Source organism: Poecilia mexicana, unplaced genomic scaffold (assembly GCF_051168715.1).
Source record: "Poecilia mexicana isolate PSO_F unplaced genomic scaffold, ASM5116871v1 scaffold_12, whole genome shotgun sequence".
Taxonomy (NCBI): Eukaryota; Metazoa; Chordata; class Actinopteri; order Cyprinodontiformes; family Poeciliidae; genus Poecilia; species Poecilia mexicana.
The window spans coordinates 11,084,921-11,099,597 of NW_028263381.1; the positions used below are offsets into that span (position 1 = coordinate 11,084,921).

Here is a 14,677-nt window from a genome sequence, read left to right on the forward strand (position 1 = left end):
GAGGCAGTGGTTGTTTCCCCCCACCTGTTCAACTGCGTACGTGAATCCTTTATAATATTGGATAAAATCTGACTTAAAAAAAAAAAAAAAAAGGTTTTCCTGTCAGTTGTGTTGCACTTTGCTAGGCGGGTAATCAAATGGTGCATATCCTTTAGAAAAAGCAAGAAAGAAAAAAAGAAAGAAAAAAAAAGAATCTGGAGACAAAGTGGCCCGGAGCTGGCCTGCTGACTGTCACTGAATGTCTCCTGGGGACCACAATTGGGTTAGATGTCACAGGATGTCTGTAGATGTCTGTATGTTTTTCATTGTCTTTGCATCAGCTAATGGTGCATGATGCAGCATTACATACAAATGCTACAAAGAAAGACCCTTTGAAGGGGTGAATCGACGAGTGTTAAAGGCAGAAGGTGCTTTTTAAATTAGTCAGCAGGTCTAAGTGAGTTGTAATTTTTGGAGTAGGGCATTCTTTGACTGGTCTTGACTCAAAACTTGCAAATGGTAGTTTGGTAGTCTAGCTTTAGTCTTTCCAGCCGTGTGCAGCTTTCATGTCTGACCTGATCTAAACTGGTTTACAGCACAAACCCGTCATTAAAATACCCTTTTTGTGTTTTCACAAACAGATAAAAAAAACATGTCAAAATCACAAAATGTGCGTTAAAAGCATTTCTATTCAATTTATAATAATCCAATTTACGTATCTTACTTAATTTCAATTTTGTTGACTATTTTATGATAATGTGCATGTCACACTGTACATCTTGCAGATGTACATATCTGTGGGATGCAGTAGTACTGTAGTGCAGTACCAGTACACATGTAGTAGTACAGAGAATAGAATGTGTGGCCACATAAAGCAGAGATGGGGATTTAAATAGTTGTTGGCTAACCAACTACTCAGACAGGTATTGACAGATTAGTCATCTATTTAAATAAGTAGCAGTTGCTGTCAGTCTGGTGTCAAGGATTACTGATCAGACCATTGCTGATGTTTGTCTTTTAAACATTTTGTTGACAGCAATACTTTGAAAGCAACTCGTTGCCTTTGTCGCTTTCTGCATCTGCATTTTAACTCTAACAAGGTTATATTGACCATTTTATGTTAAATTTATTCTAACTTCATGAGAACTAGAATTTTTTTTTTTTGTCATGTCCCACTACGTTAAATCGTAGCGCTGTGACTGTCAGTGTGTTATAATTACAACATAATCATTACTTTAAAACTGAGAGTGGCATATTTAAACTACATTTTGAAAACAGGTTTGAAACCATTTATTTAAAGTTATTAAATAAACGATTAATAAATTATAATAAGGATATTATTTCTACCTCCCTAGGCCAGACTGAAAGTCTTTCTTTTTGACTGAAATGCCTCCAGAGTCACGAATGACGGCTTAAAAGTTATTAGGACATATAAGACCAGCAGTGACTAAAGGAGCGAACAGCAGGAGAGTGACACAGAGAGAAGAGGGAGATCTGGAGTGAATAAACGAGTCATCTCGACGGCCTCACGTCGTTGTTTAGGAGCTGACTGCAAAAACAGTGACACACGTGCGACATCAGGCAAGCCAACATGGCTGCCATGAGAAGTCCGGTGCAACGTGAAAAATGAGGACACATCTTTCAGCATCACTGCTCCACTGTCTACAAACAGGGATGCACAAACACACACCCACACAAAAGAGACAAAGACATAGTGAGGGAGCTGTGGCCACAATGACTGAATGCCCCGTGTACATCATTCAATTAGGGCAAAGAGAATGCATTCAGTCCACAGCATTAAAAAACACAACAAAGTTTTGATTAAAAAAATAAAAAGAAGAGAGGGGGGAAACAGTCTTCTGCTTTATAATTAGGGAAAGTGAATCAAAGATACTTTCAAATGACAAAAAAAAGATGACTAGCACAAAGATGTTATGAAAAATGGTTTTCTCCATTGCCCAGAGATGCATGCATATTTATTTTAAGTGCATTGCCCCCCACTTCACCCACCCACACATAAACTGTGACCTAAGAATCTTCCCGTCAGCGCCACACTAAGCCAGCATACATGTACTCAAATAACATGTCACCCTGGATAACCATGTCAACTGTAACGGGCTGCGGCTAACGTCTTGTGTGTCCCTGACTGTAGTCAGAGATGAGTAAAGAAATATAAAGAAAGCGGCTGTTGCTCTTGAACCGCAAAAATGAGAAAAGAAAAGAAAAAAAAATCCCTTGTCATCTTTAAAATGGGAAATAAGAGTGTGCTTGTTGGGTAAGAGTAAAGTATGGAGGTTTCCTAAAGCAACAACAAACCAATGAGCTACAGGTGAGCCAGACATTCCTCAAGAGCTTCTAGGAAGTGATTAATAGAAATCCTTATGCTGTTAAGAACATGTTCCTACATGCTCTGTACATTTCTAGTGCAGAAATATCCCAGCGCTAATGCTCATTCTTAGAAATGAAATCTCTGCAAGTATAATTCACATCATTCTCAATTGAGAAATCTGTATGCATTTTATGTTGAATCATAGTTGGCCAAGAGTTTAATTCAACACACATCTTTGTATTAATGTTAAAATGCAGTACTTTGTTCAATTCATGGAAAGGTTGAGAAAAGGTAACAAGGAGTTGATGTGTAATGGGGGCGAGGGGGAGAACTATGCGTGGTGTCTGTCTGTGCTGCAAGAAATGTGAGAATTGCTAAAGATGTCACAACATGGCCTGAGCCATATACTAATGTGACACAAACTGTTAACACAGCAGTGAAAAGATGTGACAAAAACAACCTAACAACACCGGTTTATCTAGTTCCTTACATTCATTAGACGACTGTTCTCCCCTTTCAAAGACAAGTATGAATCTTTGTTCAATCTGTGTGGATAACTTCTGCTTTAAGCTAACCGGTGATCTGTGGAATAATTCACACTTGTGTCAATGAACTCATTAGCAAATCGCACATTCTTCTGATTCGCTTCTTGTTTTAGCATAGTAAAACATAAATGAATAAATCAGACTCAGTATATGCATTGATCCATAAATAAGGATTACCCTACTTTGCTTTAGACTACATCTAGATGTTAAACTTTTACATTTTTGTCAAGATTATTGCACCGTACTGGAGCGCAGATATTCAAAATATCGCTAGATGCGGATTTTTTTCTTTTTTTTTCCAAACATGGAAGAAAAATATATCTTTACACAAATATCAACATAAGTGTGGCTGGGGCCTTACAATAATAACACAGAACTGTGGGAAAGACTCGTAGCTTTCACAGAACCATCATCTGTGTTAGAAATCCCAAACAAGTCAGCAAATCTCTCACGCTTATTGGATGTAAGGGTGTGTGCAGTATTGATTTTAGCTTTGGTAATGAAAGTAAGAAGAGTAGCAGTAACAATGACTACTTACCTCACATTTCTGCCTTTTTCCGCTGGCCCTGTCAGGCATTCTGTCAAGCCGTTAGGACGTGAAGAACACACACAACATAGGTCATCGTCACATAGGAAGGGTTTGCCTATCTGCTTTCCTCAGCTATTATCTTATATACTGATTAGCAGGTTTTGTTTACTGGTAGCAGCCTTGAGAGAGGCTTGGAGTTTGCAGCAATTTAATTATGTATGGTACGAAGCAAATGAGCATGGAAAATTAAGGTGGGCTGCAGAATAAAGGTCACGCAGAGTGCTCTTTCTGCGCTGACTACTTTTGCATAAGTCTGTGTTGGTGTACGGCTCTATTTAGGTCCTTCTGAAAGTGTGCATGTGCATTTCCTCAGGTTTGTCTCCACTATCTCCTAAATTAATACTTTAACTTCAAACAAAGTTAGGAGAGCCTTCTCTAAAACGCAAAGATCTGTAAATAGGAGTGACCCCATTTAAAAAGTGGTCTTTAATTTGAGAAGAAAAAAAAAACAAAAAAACATTTGGAGTCAGAAGGTTCAAATTGCAACTTTTCATAGCTTTTAAGGCATTGCATTACAAGATCAATGAAACAACTTGTCTATAAGACTATTTAGGCTAATTTAAATTTTAATGGACTGATACCACAAAAGCCATTAAATGAAGCAAAACACTATTGACTATGAAGTATCATTAAGTAAAGAAATCTAATTTTCCGTCCTTTTGCCGAATTCAATCTCATGACTGTTTCAGCAACACGTCTTTGTCATACTTCTTAGTACTTTGCAATTCACTGCCATGGCTACGTGCTTCTATTCATGCTGAAAACATTTGGAGCAATCACATGTGCATATGCTGCCTTTCATTTCACATTCTTTTCTTTTTAATAATCTTTTTCCATCCATGCACAACTGCACGGACATGCACGATCACACCACTGAACTTATACGCCCACACAACACAGGCACGACATTCATGACATGTGATCTTCCTAGGAATTCTGCCAACAGCCAAACATGCCACTTAGCTGAAATCTCTGAGACAAAGTGAAAGAGAGAAAGAGGCCCGCACGCACACACACACACACACACAAGCACCTACACACACCCATAAAGTGTGCACTATAGCACTGTTGTCAGTTTGCGCCAGTTCCTTGTCAAGTGTAACTGCAGTGCGTACACAAGGAACATGAGACTTTACTGCTAGTTATCTGCTATGGAGTGTGGTGTGGGGGCAGTCCGTTCTGAGAAAAAAAAAAAGGGACAGAGAGGGAGAGAGAGCCACGTGATCCCTAAGATCTAATGTGGAATTGTTCTAGGAACATGCCATGTTTACTGTTCATTGTCTAAATTCTTGGAAGGCTTCCTGAAAAGCACGTAGAGAGCCAGAGCCAGCCAAATACATTTGAAGATTCCTACAGGCTTTTACCGACTCGCTGTGCCTCACACTTTTCACCTCAGTTTATAATATTTTCCTCACAGTTTTCAGCAAGAACTGTATCTTTGTGCTCAGCAAACGACAACGATACGGATAAGTGTTTTAAAGTGCTTTGCAAACTTGGATTTCTGGCTCCAAAATCCTCTCTCTGCGTGTGTGTGTGTGTGTGTGTGTGTGTTCTTCAAGTCAATAGCAGATTATATTTAGAAAAGAAGTGAAATAATAATATAAAAAAAAAGAAGAAGAAGAACATCATGCAAACACAATGTTCCACCACAGCTGACAGTTGAAATGTCTCACTTTTTTTTTTTTTGGATACATTAGATGATTTGTTACAAGTGTTTCTGTGAAAAATCACATCAGAACATTGGCACAGTGGCGAACAACAATGAAAAATGCAAATCTCGGGAGAAGGAAAAAGGACAAAAAGACTTTTGGTATATTTCTTTAGGAAGAGTTTAACTGTTGTAACTTAAATAGCAGCAGGACCCTATAAGGGAATTAGAGTTAAGTAGTAGTCACAAAAATAGCGCTTAAATCTAAGTAAATAAAGAATAAAATAGGCGTGCAGTGTCTCTTGTTACATACGAATTATACCAGTTTTCAAACTATTAAAATTATTAGTAAGTACGTCTGCATTGACCAGAAAACATAAGGAAAACAACACCAGTAGGGATTCATGTAGCGTCAATCATACATCACTATTAGCTAATCTATTCTGTGATATGTGTCAGTGTGGTGTAGGTGTGAAATAATAATGTTTTGGAAAGGAAGCAAAGTTAAATCCAATTTAATTTCCTCTTGAATCTATTTTTCTCGAACAGCGTCAATCCTTCAAATAGGACGGGTTCCGACAACCTGTTCTTTCAAACACATCTGTTTCAGCTCCAAATCAGGCCCGGTGAAAGAAACAGTTCCTTACTGGTTCTATGAGTGAACTAGTTGGAGTTCCCTCGAACAGAGAGCTAACACTGTACTGCTTGGCAACATCCCTAAAAACATTGAAAATAAATATTTTAACTTCCGTCTATTTCAACCGGTGAAGGGACATCTTAACTACAAAAAATTAGCTTTATTCCAAGCCTCCACGCAAACAGGTGAATTAATATCACCCGTTTAATTTACTGCTGTTTGTACAGGCCTTATCGGTGGCGGCTGTAATATCGTTTTTTTTGCAGCGTTGTCCACTTTAAGCTATGTGTCATGAGATATTGCAATCAGTGGGAAGATAAGCAGAAAGTTCATTTTGTAGCCTTGCTAATTCAACTTTTTGTGACAGTCAAAGCTCTGTTTTTTTTGTTTTAGATTCAGTAGATCTACCGTTTAAACGTAGCGCACACAATGTTTGATGATTGGTTGTTGGTCTCCATGAGTTTGCCCTCAGGTTCCAACAGCCACGTCTCTTTAATCTTGACACATCTGCTATCCTAATAGCGACTGGCAGCACTGATTTATTGTTGCAAGAGAGCACCTGCAAAATCTGTAATTTCACTCAAAAACCAGTGATTGGCATTCGCTAGTAAAAGCCTAATAAGCACATTTCTAGCCTCCAGCAAGGAGCTTTGGTGATGTAACAAGGTGTGTTCATTCTGAAAAGCTTTATGTTACAAAGATGAAATAAAAACTTCTTAAAAAAGTTTAATTTTTTTTAGAACTAACAACCAATTCTGCCCTTTAATGTCATATACTGACATGAACTGGTTTATATTAATGCACCAGGGTTATCCTTTCCAAACATCAAGAAAGAAAAAAAAACTTATATAAGGAGTTTAGTTTCAACATCTCATCAGGTTGTTTCAATCAAACCTGTGTGGCTGAAACTCTGTGAGCAGGTAAGTGAAAACATGACATAATTTAATTTCATAATAAATGTCATAACATCTGTAACATTTCGTAAATAAAACATGTTAAAGTAAAGAGCGTCAAGTTAGAAACATTTGTTCACTGTTAAGTCATTAGTATTTTACCCGTCTTTAAGAGGAAACTGTATTAAAACATCCACACATGATGACTTTTTCTTGAAAACACTCTTGGGCCGGATAATGAAAATGTATACAATAAAAAAAAAAAAAATTTTTAAAAACTACAAATTTTAGTGTTCAGTTTGTACCAACTCTTTTGCTTGTTCTTTGAGTAAATGTGTGGTGTTTACCACTTTGAGTTTGCACCGTACTTGAGAATGCAGATTAAACCCATAAAACAAACACTCGGCTGTCGAGGTTTCCAAGCATTTGTTCCTGTATTTCATCTATTTACAATAACCTTTAAATTAAAGTTCCCGTCACAACTTAACTTCTCTCGGTGTGTTCGTGTCGGTCTTTTTAGGAATTGTCTAAAGTTACACTGAGAACAAGGACATGTTTTCACAGTTACTCTTAACTGTTTGAATTCTCTTTTCCACGAATGGCAACATGCCTGAACAAAACAGGCCAAGCAGGTTTTTATCCTTCAGGGTTTTCCTCGAACCAGCCCGGCAATACCTAGAAAGCGCGCCACTATTGTTTGTGAATATGATGTATGACTGGTGCTCTGTATCTCAACCCATCAAGAGTGAGTCATTCCAGTCCAAAGAAAATTATGGGCATCTAAACACACCCTTCACACATGTTTACATGGGTAAGCAGAGGGCGGGATAATCACCAAGCACTAACTTTGATAGAAAAAAAAAGATGGATTCACGTGTACACACGCACTTACACACACAATGACAAAAGTATTTGTGGGGTAGTTTAAAGGTAAGACAGTGGAAAGGATATTATCGTTGATTTTTATTATGTATATCCTCGTCAGCCCGCTGTCATAAAGCTCTTTCTGAGCTCTGCTAATCAAACAACATTCCTGTGTGGGTTTTTTTTTTTCATGCTAAAGGAGTTATTTAAAATGAACCAATGGAAGAACAATGAACAATGCAAGGGTTCATCGGGCCTCGTTTCTTTCTTTTTCACTTTTTTTTTTTTTACTTTTTACATAGATCTTATTTCCTCTAATGATATACATTTACAATGGTGATTAAGTCATTTCTCCATCTGAACATTAGCTAAACATTATATCAAACTTTGGTTCAGACATGATCAAAGTACATATTACACCCTTTAGGATTCACACCTGCTAGTTGTTGGCATGAACAGTACCAAAAAGTAAAGAGCTGGGATGTTGCAAGTAAAACGCAAGCTACGGAGTGCTTTTTTTTTTTTTTTTTTTTTTAGCCCCAAGGAGCTTCAGGGCTGTTCTGAACTTGTGTAGATGTCAGGGTGCCATCATATCGAATTAGAAGAAGATATTTTAAAGGTTGACACATTTTTAAAGTTGTTTTGATTTTTCAAAAAAGCCTCACTACTCAAAAAGCTGGACACTACAACTATTCAGTCCTTTCGTCCTTAAAACATATGCAAATCACTGTACTGCTGTAAAGGGTAAAATAAAATCATAAATCTATAAGTGAGACAGTTTAGACTGTTTCTAGAAACAGGTTGGTCCGCTTCATGTATGTTGTCACTTTTATAATAAATAGGAAAGAGATGTTGGCTGTAGAACCCCCTCCAAACACTGTCTTTGTGTGCTCTAGGTGGGTCAGCCTCTCTCACCTTTTAGTTCAGAAAAACATGTCAAATATTTGCTCTTTAAGCTTCTTAAACTTTTGATCTACATTTAGACATCAATAGACATCTTCATGTTTATTTACGTGACAAACGGATAAAGGAAATGGGCATGAAGTAAATAGTTTTTAGCCGGTTTTCCCCCAACCGCTTAACAGGTTTATCAAGTCATGACCTACACTACCTAGAATCTCTTTCCAGGAAATCAATACATGCCAGTGTACACTTTTTTTTTTAACATTCAAATAATATCTTCTCTGCTTGGAGTCCAAACATTTATTCTATTCTTATCGTTAACACCCTTTTTAAATGTAGAAATTAATAAATAAATAAAAAACGTTTTTCTCTCTTCTTGACACCCCCACCCTAGCATCCAGCTCTGGGCCTCGTCGTTGGAATGACATAAACTCAGAGGCCTGTAGAACTAGGGCATTCTGGGACATGCTAATGCACCACCAACTCACACAGATGCACACAGCCACAAACAGACAAATACAGCTGCGGAGAGCAATCACAAACTCTATGGCAGCCATCCAACTCAATGCTGGACGACTGTTGGAAGGAGTCCGTTCAGGAGAACAATAAATTCCCACATTTTCCACGTATGTTGTGATAAAGTCAGACGAGCGAAAACAAAACTTTGCAGCACACGCCTACATCCCCAGAAATGATTTCCTCGTATTTGAGCGTGGGTATGATAAAACCAGCTTGAAGGAAAAACAAACCTGTGTTTGTCTTGCCTCGGGGTAGCTAGGTGCACCTATACATATATATTGATTTTAAAGTTCTCTTACAAGTAAATAAAAATGCTCTTATTCACTTGATCTTTTAACTCTGGAGGTAAAAAAAAAAAAAAAAGCCAGCTATTTGGAGACATAACTGAAATGGGATTTGGGACAAGGATGCTGAAAAAAAAAATAGAATAAAACCACTTTTTCAAAAATATTATAAAATTACAAAGCTCAGATTTATAAGATTAGGATCCAAGTAACCTCTGGATATGCACAAAATGCAACCGTTTAGACAACATTAATGACAACATGTTGATAGAGAGAAAGTGTTTGCTGAGGAAAGAACACTAACAGGAAATGAAGAAAAACTGCCACAAACTACTTGCTGGCTAGCCACACATTGCACTCTTGTACACACAATAAAAAGAAAAAGTGTGTTAGTGTGTGTGTGTGTGTGTGTGTGTGTGTGTGTGTGTGTGTGGAGGGGGGAGCGAGGCCTTGAATGTATATGGTCTGATGTGTCTCAGAAAGTTCAGGTGAGGTAAACAGCACCGCAAATCAGACTTGCCTCTGAATAATTTACAGTAAAAACCAATATTTCAGGGGGGGCGGGGGGGGGGTTATGTTTACTATATAATCCTATTTAAGATTGATTATTTTTGCTCTATTTTGTGATTGCTTTACTTGATTTTTTTTCTTTGTCTAGCTGTTGTTTTTTTTTTCTTAAGCAAGTTTCATATTTAATGCATTAATAGAGATAAGAAGACATTTGACAATCCCTCCCACCCACCTCCCTCATTTATCACCATACCTGCAATAGACTTACATGCCACTTCGCAACTTACTGCGTTACCGTCCTGGCTGGTGATTTATTTATTTATATATTTATTTGTGGCTAAATTATGACGTAAGCCCCATCATAGCATCATGCCAATTCTACCACTTGTACAGTTGACACTCATGACAACGCTGCTTCCTGAGGTTAAAACGCTGTCCAACATCAACACTGGATTTTTACGAGTTTCAAAAAATTCTTCGACAGTCGCGCTTTACGCATTCAAGTGGAGGGGAGGAGGGGGGATCGTTTGCTCCTCCACGAAAAAAGCTCCTATTACTTCTTATTAAAGTTGCAGAGTGTTAACTTTTATTTAAGGATGAGCTGCGAATTTGCAGATGATTGAATGTGGAGCCAGGCGAGTGTCGGGATAAGCAGCCGCTCGCAGAGAAATAAAGGTAGAGAATCGAGAGAGTAACGCATGGTAAAAAAACCTATGCGTCATACAAATCAGGCACTGTATATCACGCCAAGAGAAGGAGGGTGGTGGTGGGGGATATATTTACCCGATTTGTCGCTATTCCATAGACTGAAGCTGTCAGCTGGCGCAGATGTGGCAGGCTGGATAACCTCTAAACTTTGTAGGATTCTCTTCTCTTCTTCTTCTTCTTCTTCTTCTTCTTCTTCAAAAAAGAAAAAAAAAAAAAGGAGAGACAAGCAGGCCCCGGGTTTCCTCCTTCGTCTCGTCCCGCTGGCTCACTCTATCACTTTTAGTCCTGTCTCGGCCGCTCGTCCCCCCATCTCGCTATCCCACTCTCTCTTTCTCTGCCCGCTCCTGTCCCTGTACAGGAAGTAAAATGCGGCTCTCACACGAGCAGCGCACGGACCGAGAGCAGGCTGACATCATGCAGCAGTCCGTATAGAGTTCTGCTTAAAGACGCAGACATAGTCGGTCCCTCACTTTAATGCACACGCGCTGTCCAACAGTGGTCTGCGCGGTAAATGGACTGTCATATCATGCGCCTCTCTCTTTCTTTTCTTTTTTTTTTTCATACACGAATACACGAACTCGGTGCACTCTGGGGGCTTAAAGGTGTACTCTTCTTTACTGTTTATTAGTTAGAGAGCTCTAAAGGACGTCTGAGTTTGTTCTCACGGTGTTTGGTGCAGCACTTTAAGCACAAAAAGCGTTGTAAATAGGACGTCGGAGTACGACGGAGATCCTGAATTACACTTACATGTGTGGGTATCTCACGTGTCACTGTATGAAGACAGCCCAGGATACATGATGCGCATGTGTGTTGTTCTCCTAAATTACAGGCGCCAACTGCTGGCGGAGTGACCTCAAATCAACATTGTTTTATGTATGTATGTATGTATGTATGTATGTATGTATGTATGTATGTATGTATGTATGTATGTATGTATGTATTCATCCAATGAATATATGTATGTAATGAATAAATATATGAACCTTATCCATACATATTCATACATGCATTATTTATCTAGAATGTCTGTCTGAGTGTAGGCTTTTTACAGATTAGCCCAAAACCAATTTAAATCTGAAATTATTTTTCATTTAACCAAGAAGATTGTTTCAAATGGGAAAGGATACATATCTGTCATTACAAACATATTTCATATGTAGAAAACGTCATAAAAAAACATACATTTTACTAAATAATGGGACATTGAATATAATTCATGCCTTTCTCTTTAATTAAATGAAAAAAATCTTTGTTTTTTTGGCATCGCATTGCAACAGTCAAGTCAAACAGTTCTTGTAACAGTAATAGCTTTTAGCTTATTTCTGTGGCTGTTTTGGTAATTTATCATTATTTACATGCTCTTAGGTTTAGGTTTTCATAATTAAAAGGTCTCCGTTGCATCACCTTAATCTTTAGCTGCCTATGCAGATTCCTTATTAGATGCAGCTCTGGGCTCTGTTTGGACTACTCTGAAACAATAATATAACTAAGTAGGTAAGTAACTAAGTAAAGTTTATCCATGTAGCACAGGGGTCCCCAAACTACGGCCCGCGGGCCGGATCCGGCCCGCCACGTCATTTGGTCCGGCCCCCTGAACAATGCCGGATCCGGCCCGCCAGCTCATACCAGAGAGCGTTCAGTGTTTTTTTTCATATATTGTATTTTCCGGTTTATATGTGGATTTTTCTTCAACCACCAGGGGGCTTTTGAGCAAATGTGAAACTTACTCCCTCAATGGAATATATACTCGTCAGTCACCGTTTCACTCACGGTTTTTTCCATTTGCATTCTGGGTAAAAATCTATCCAAAAGCGCGAATGTGTCGTCGTCTCCCCCCCCCCCCCCCCGCTCGACAGTTTCAAATACAGAACAACCCCCCCCCCCGATTTTTTTTTTTTTTTTTTACTGCAAAAACTAAGACCGGCCCCCGACCACAGAAAGGAACAGCTATGTGGCCCTCGCAGGAAAAAGTTTGGGGACCCCTGATGTAGCACCTTTCACAGATAAAAAAAATCGTACCATGCTTAAGAACAACAAAACAGGATTAACATTTCATCTCACTTCATGTTGCTAATACTAAAAAATTTGTTTAAACCTAAATCTACCAGCAGCATCAATAACTTTGGTCCTAATTTCATACACATACTCTGAGAGACCCACCCGAATATCCCAGGATATGTCTATATATCATAGTATGTATCTATGAACATCTGAATGAACAGATATAGGTAAAGGTATGCATGTCTGCAATTGTGTATGTAAACAGAATGTCATAGGCCGTCTAATTAGTAATCCAGGAGATTTTAACTCTCTGGGGTATAAACATGACGTGAGATGGAGGTGCATGTCCTTTACCCACTGGCATTTAGACTTGATAATGATCTGTATTTATTTTACTACCCGCCATAGTAAGAAGGGTGATCATGCAGATGATTCAAATCTCCAAATATTACTTTTAGCGAAGAGCAGCTAAATGTGGCATCTTTAGGTAACACTTTATTTGAAGGGGGTTGAATAAGACTGTCATGACACTTTCATAAACATGACATAACACATGTCATGAACATGAATAAGTCTTCATGAATATTTATGACTGTTGTCATAAAACGTCATTTATGACGCCCTAATTTACCAAATGACGCTTTATGACAACAGTCGTAAATATTCATGAAGGCTTATTCATGTTCATGACAGGAGTTATGTCATGTTTATGACAGTGTCATGTCAGTCTTATTCAACCCCCTTCAAATAAAGTGTTACCGATCTTTATAATTTGCTGTTTGTTCAGTTTGTCTTGCTTTACTATTAAAAAATAAATAAATAAAACTTTTTTTTCCAATTAGCACTAAATGTTGTTTTTTTTAAGCACAGATGAAAGGTTATGACATTGAAAAGTGTCAAAGAGACCACATTTATTTTGACATTTCATAATAGTTAGCAATGTTTTCTTACAGTTTACTCACTGAGCAAAGTAAAAGTAAGCTTGAGGAAATATGAGAAACATTGCCGTTATTATTATTTTTTTATTTGAGTTGATGACATCTGGAACAGACACTGGCAAGGGTTCACCAGGACAGTAGCACATAATCCAGAGCCCAGAGATTTTGTCACCTCAAAGTAGTTAGTCTTTATCTTTAAATAAGTAAATGGTTTATGTTTTTGGTAGTGCTGTTAAAACATAACAGCACTGAGGAAATCAGGCGCAATAGCTCTAGGGGTGGAAGCCCTTTTGCTGTATTTCAGTGACTGTGCTACAGTCTGCCAAAAAGATATTTCTAAAAATGTTTTAATGTTTTCTTGTAAAACTGAATGACACATACTCTTAGTCTCCATTAATGCCATTTTAAAGTGAGTTATAAATCGAGTTGTTTTTTTTTTCACCCGCAAAAGACTATTATTTACATTTTTTTATGATCTTGTGTGGTTTCCAACTAACTTGTATTTGTAAAAACTGTTACAAAATCTTGATGGAAAATATGCTAAACAAGGTGAGAAGTTCATGGTTTTTGCAGAAACAAATTCAACAAGTGATTAAGTATGGCAAGTCATTCAGACTAAACAAACAACTTCCAGCTTTCAAAGCAGAAAAGAAGAAATGAAAGGGGCTGATGACTTGTCAAAACTACTTCTTTGTGTGGTTCATGCGAGCAGTTAGATTGGCTCTGACTCAGAATATGAGGCATATGATGTGTTTATCCTGTACACAAAAGCTTATTGTTGCCCCGATTATCCATTTGCAGCCAGAGGCCAAATGGGTCTCAAGCATTTCTCAGTCGGCCCACCAGCTAGCGTCAAAAGTTCAGATCCAAGGCTGGCATTTAAACAATTTCCAGCCCATTTTTTTCCCCTTGATTTAATTAGGAAACTAAAACTAAATTCTGTATTAAATAAAATGTTCAATTCCTTAGAATTAAGCACTAAAAATGCATATTTCAGCTCAGCCAGAGGTCTCAGCGGTTCCCGTTAGCTTCCTTTATGCCAAGTGTAAATGAGGCTATATAAGGCTGTTGGGAGCAAGCCATGTCCATTGTTATGCTTGGCAGAAACAGAGGGGTCCAGTTGCGGTTGTGTGCCAGAGGAAGCTAAACAGAGAAGTCTGTCAGAGCAACTCTGAGACCATGTGAAGAGCGACTGATGGGACACTTGACCCAGAGGCGTTCTCAAGTTGAACTGTCACACACTCTTATGACACAGCTCGAGGCATGATACCATGGGTGCAGGACTGCATGGTAAACACATTCCCTTGGCTTTACATTTTAAATAACAATG

General features: G+C 38.2%; 1 protein-coding gene across 1 annotated transcript in view; it reads right to left on the minus strand.

Moving 5' to 3' along the window:
- The window catches only part of nacc2 (NACC family member 2), a 41,539-nt gene extending 30,333 nt beyond the window's left edge, over nucleotides 1–11,206 (minus strand). Inside the window, exon 1 of the mRNA XM_014999809.2 lies at nucleotides 10,484–11,206. The gene's annotated coding sequence lies outside the window, so the exon portion shown is untranslated. The remainder of the gene's footprint in view (nucleotides 1–10,483) is intronic.
- Nucleotides 11,207–14,677: the final 3,471 nt, after the last annotated feature.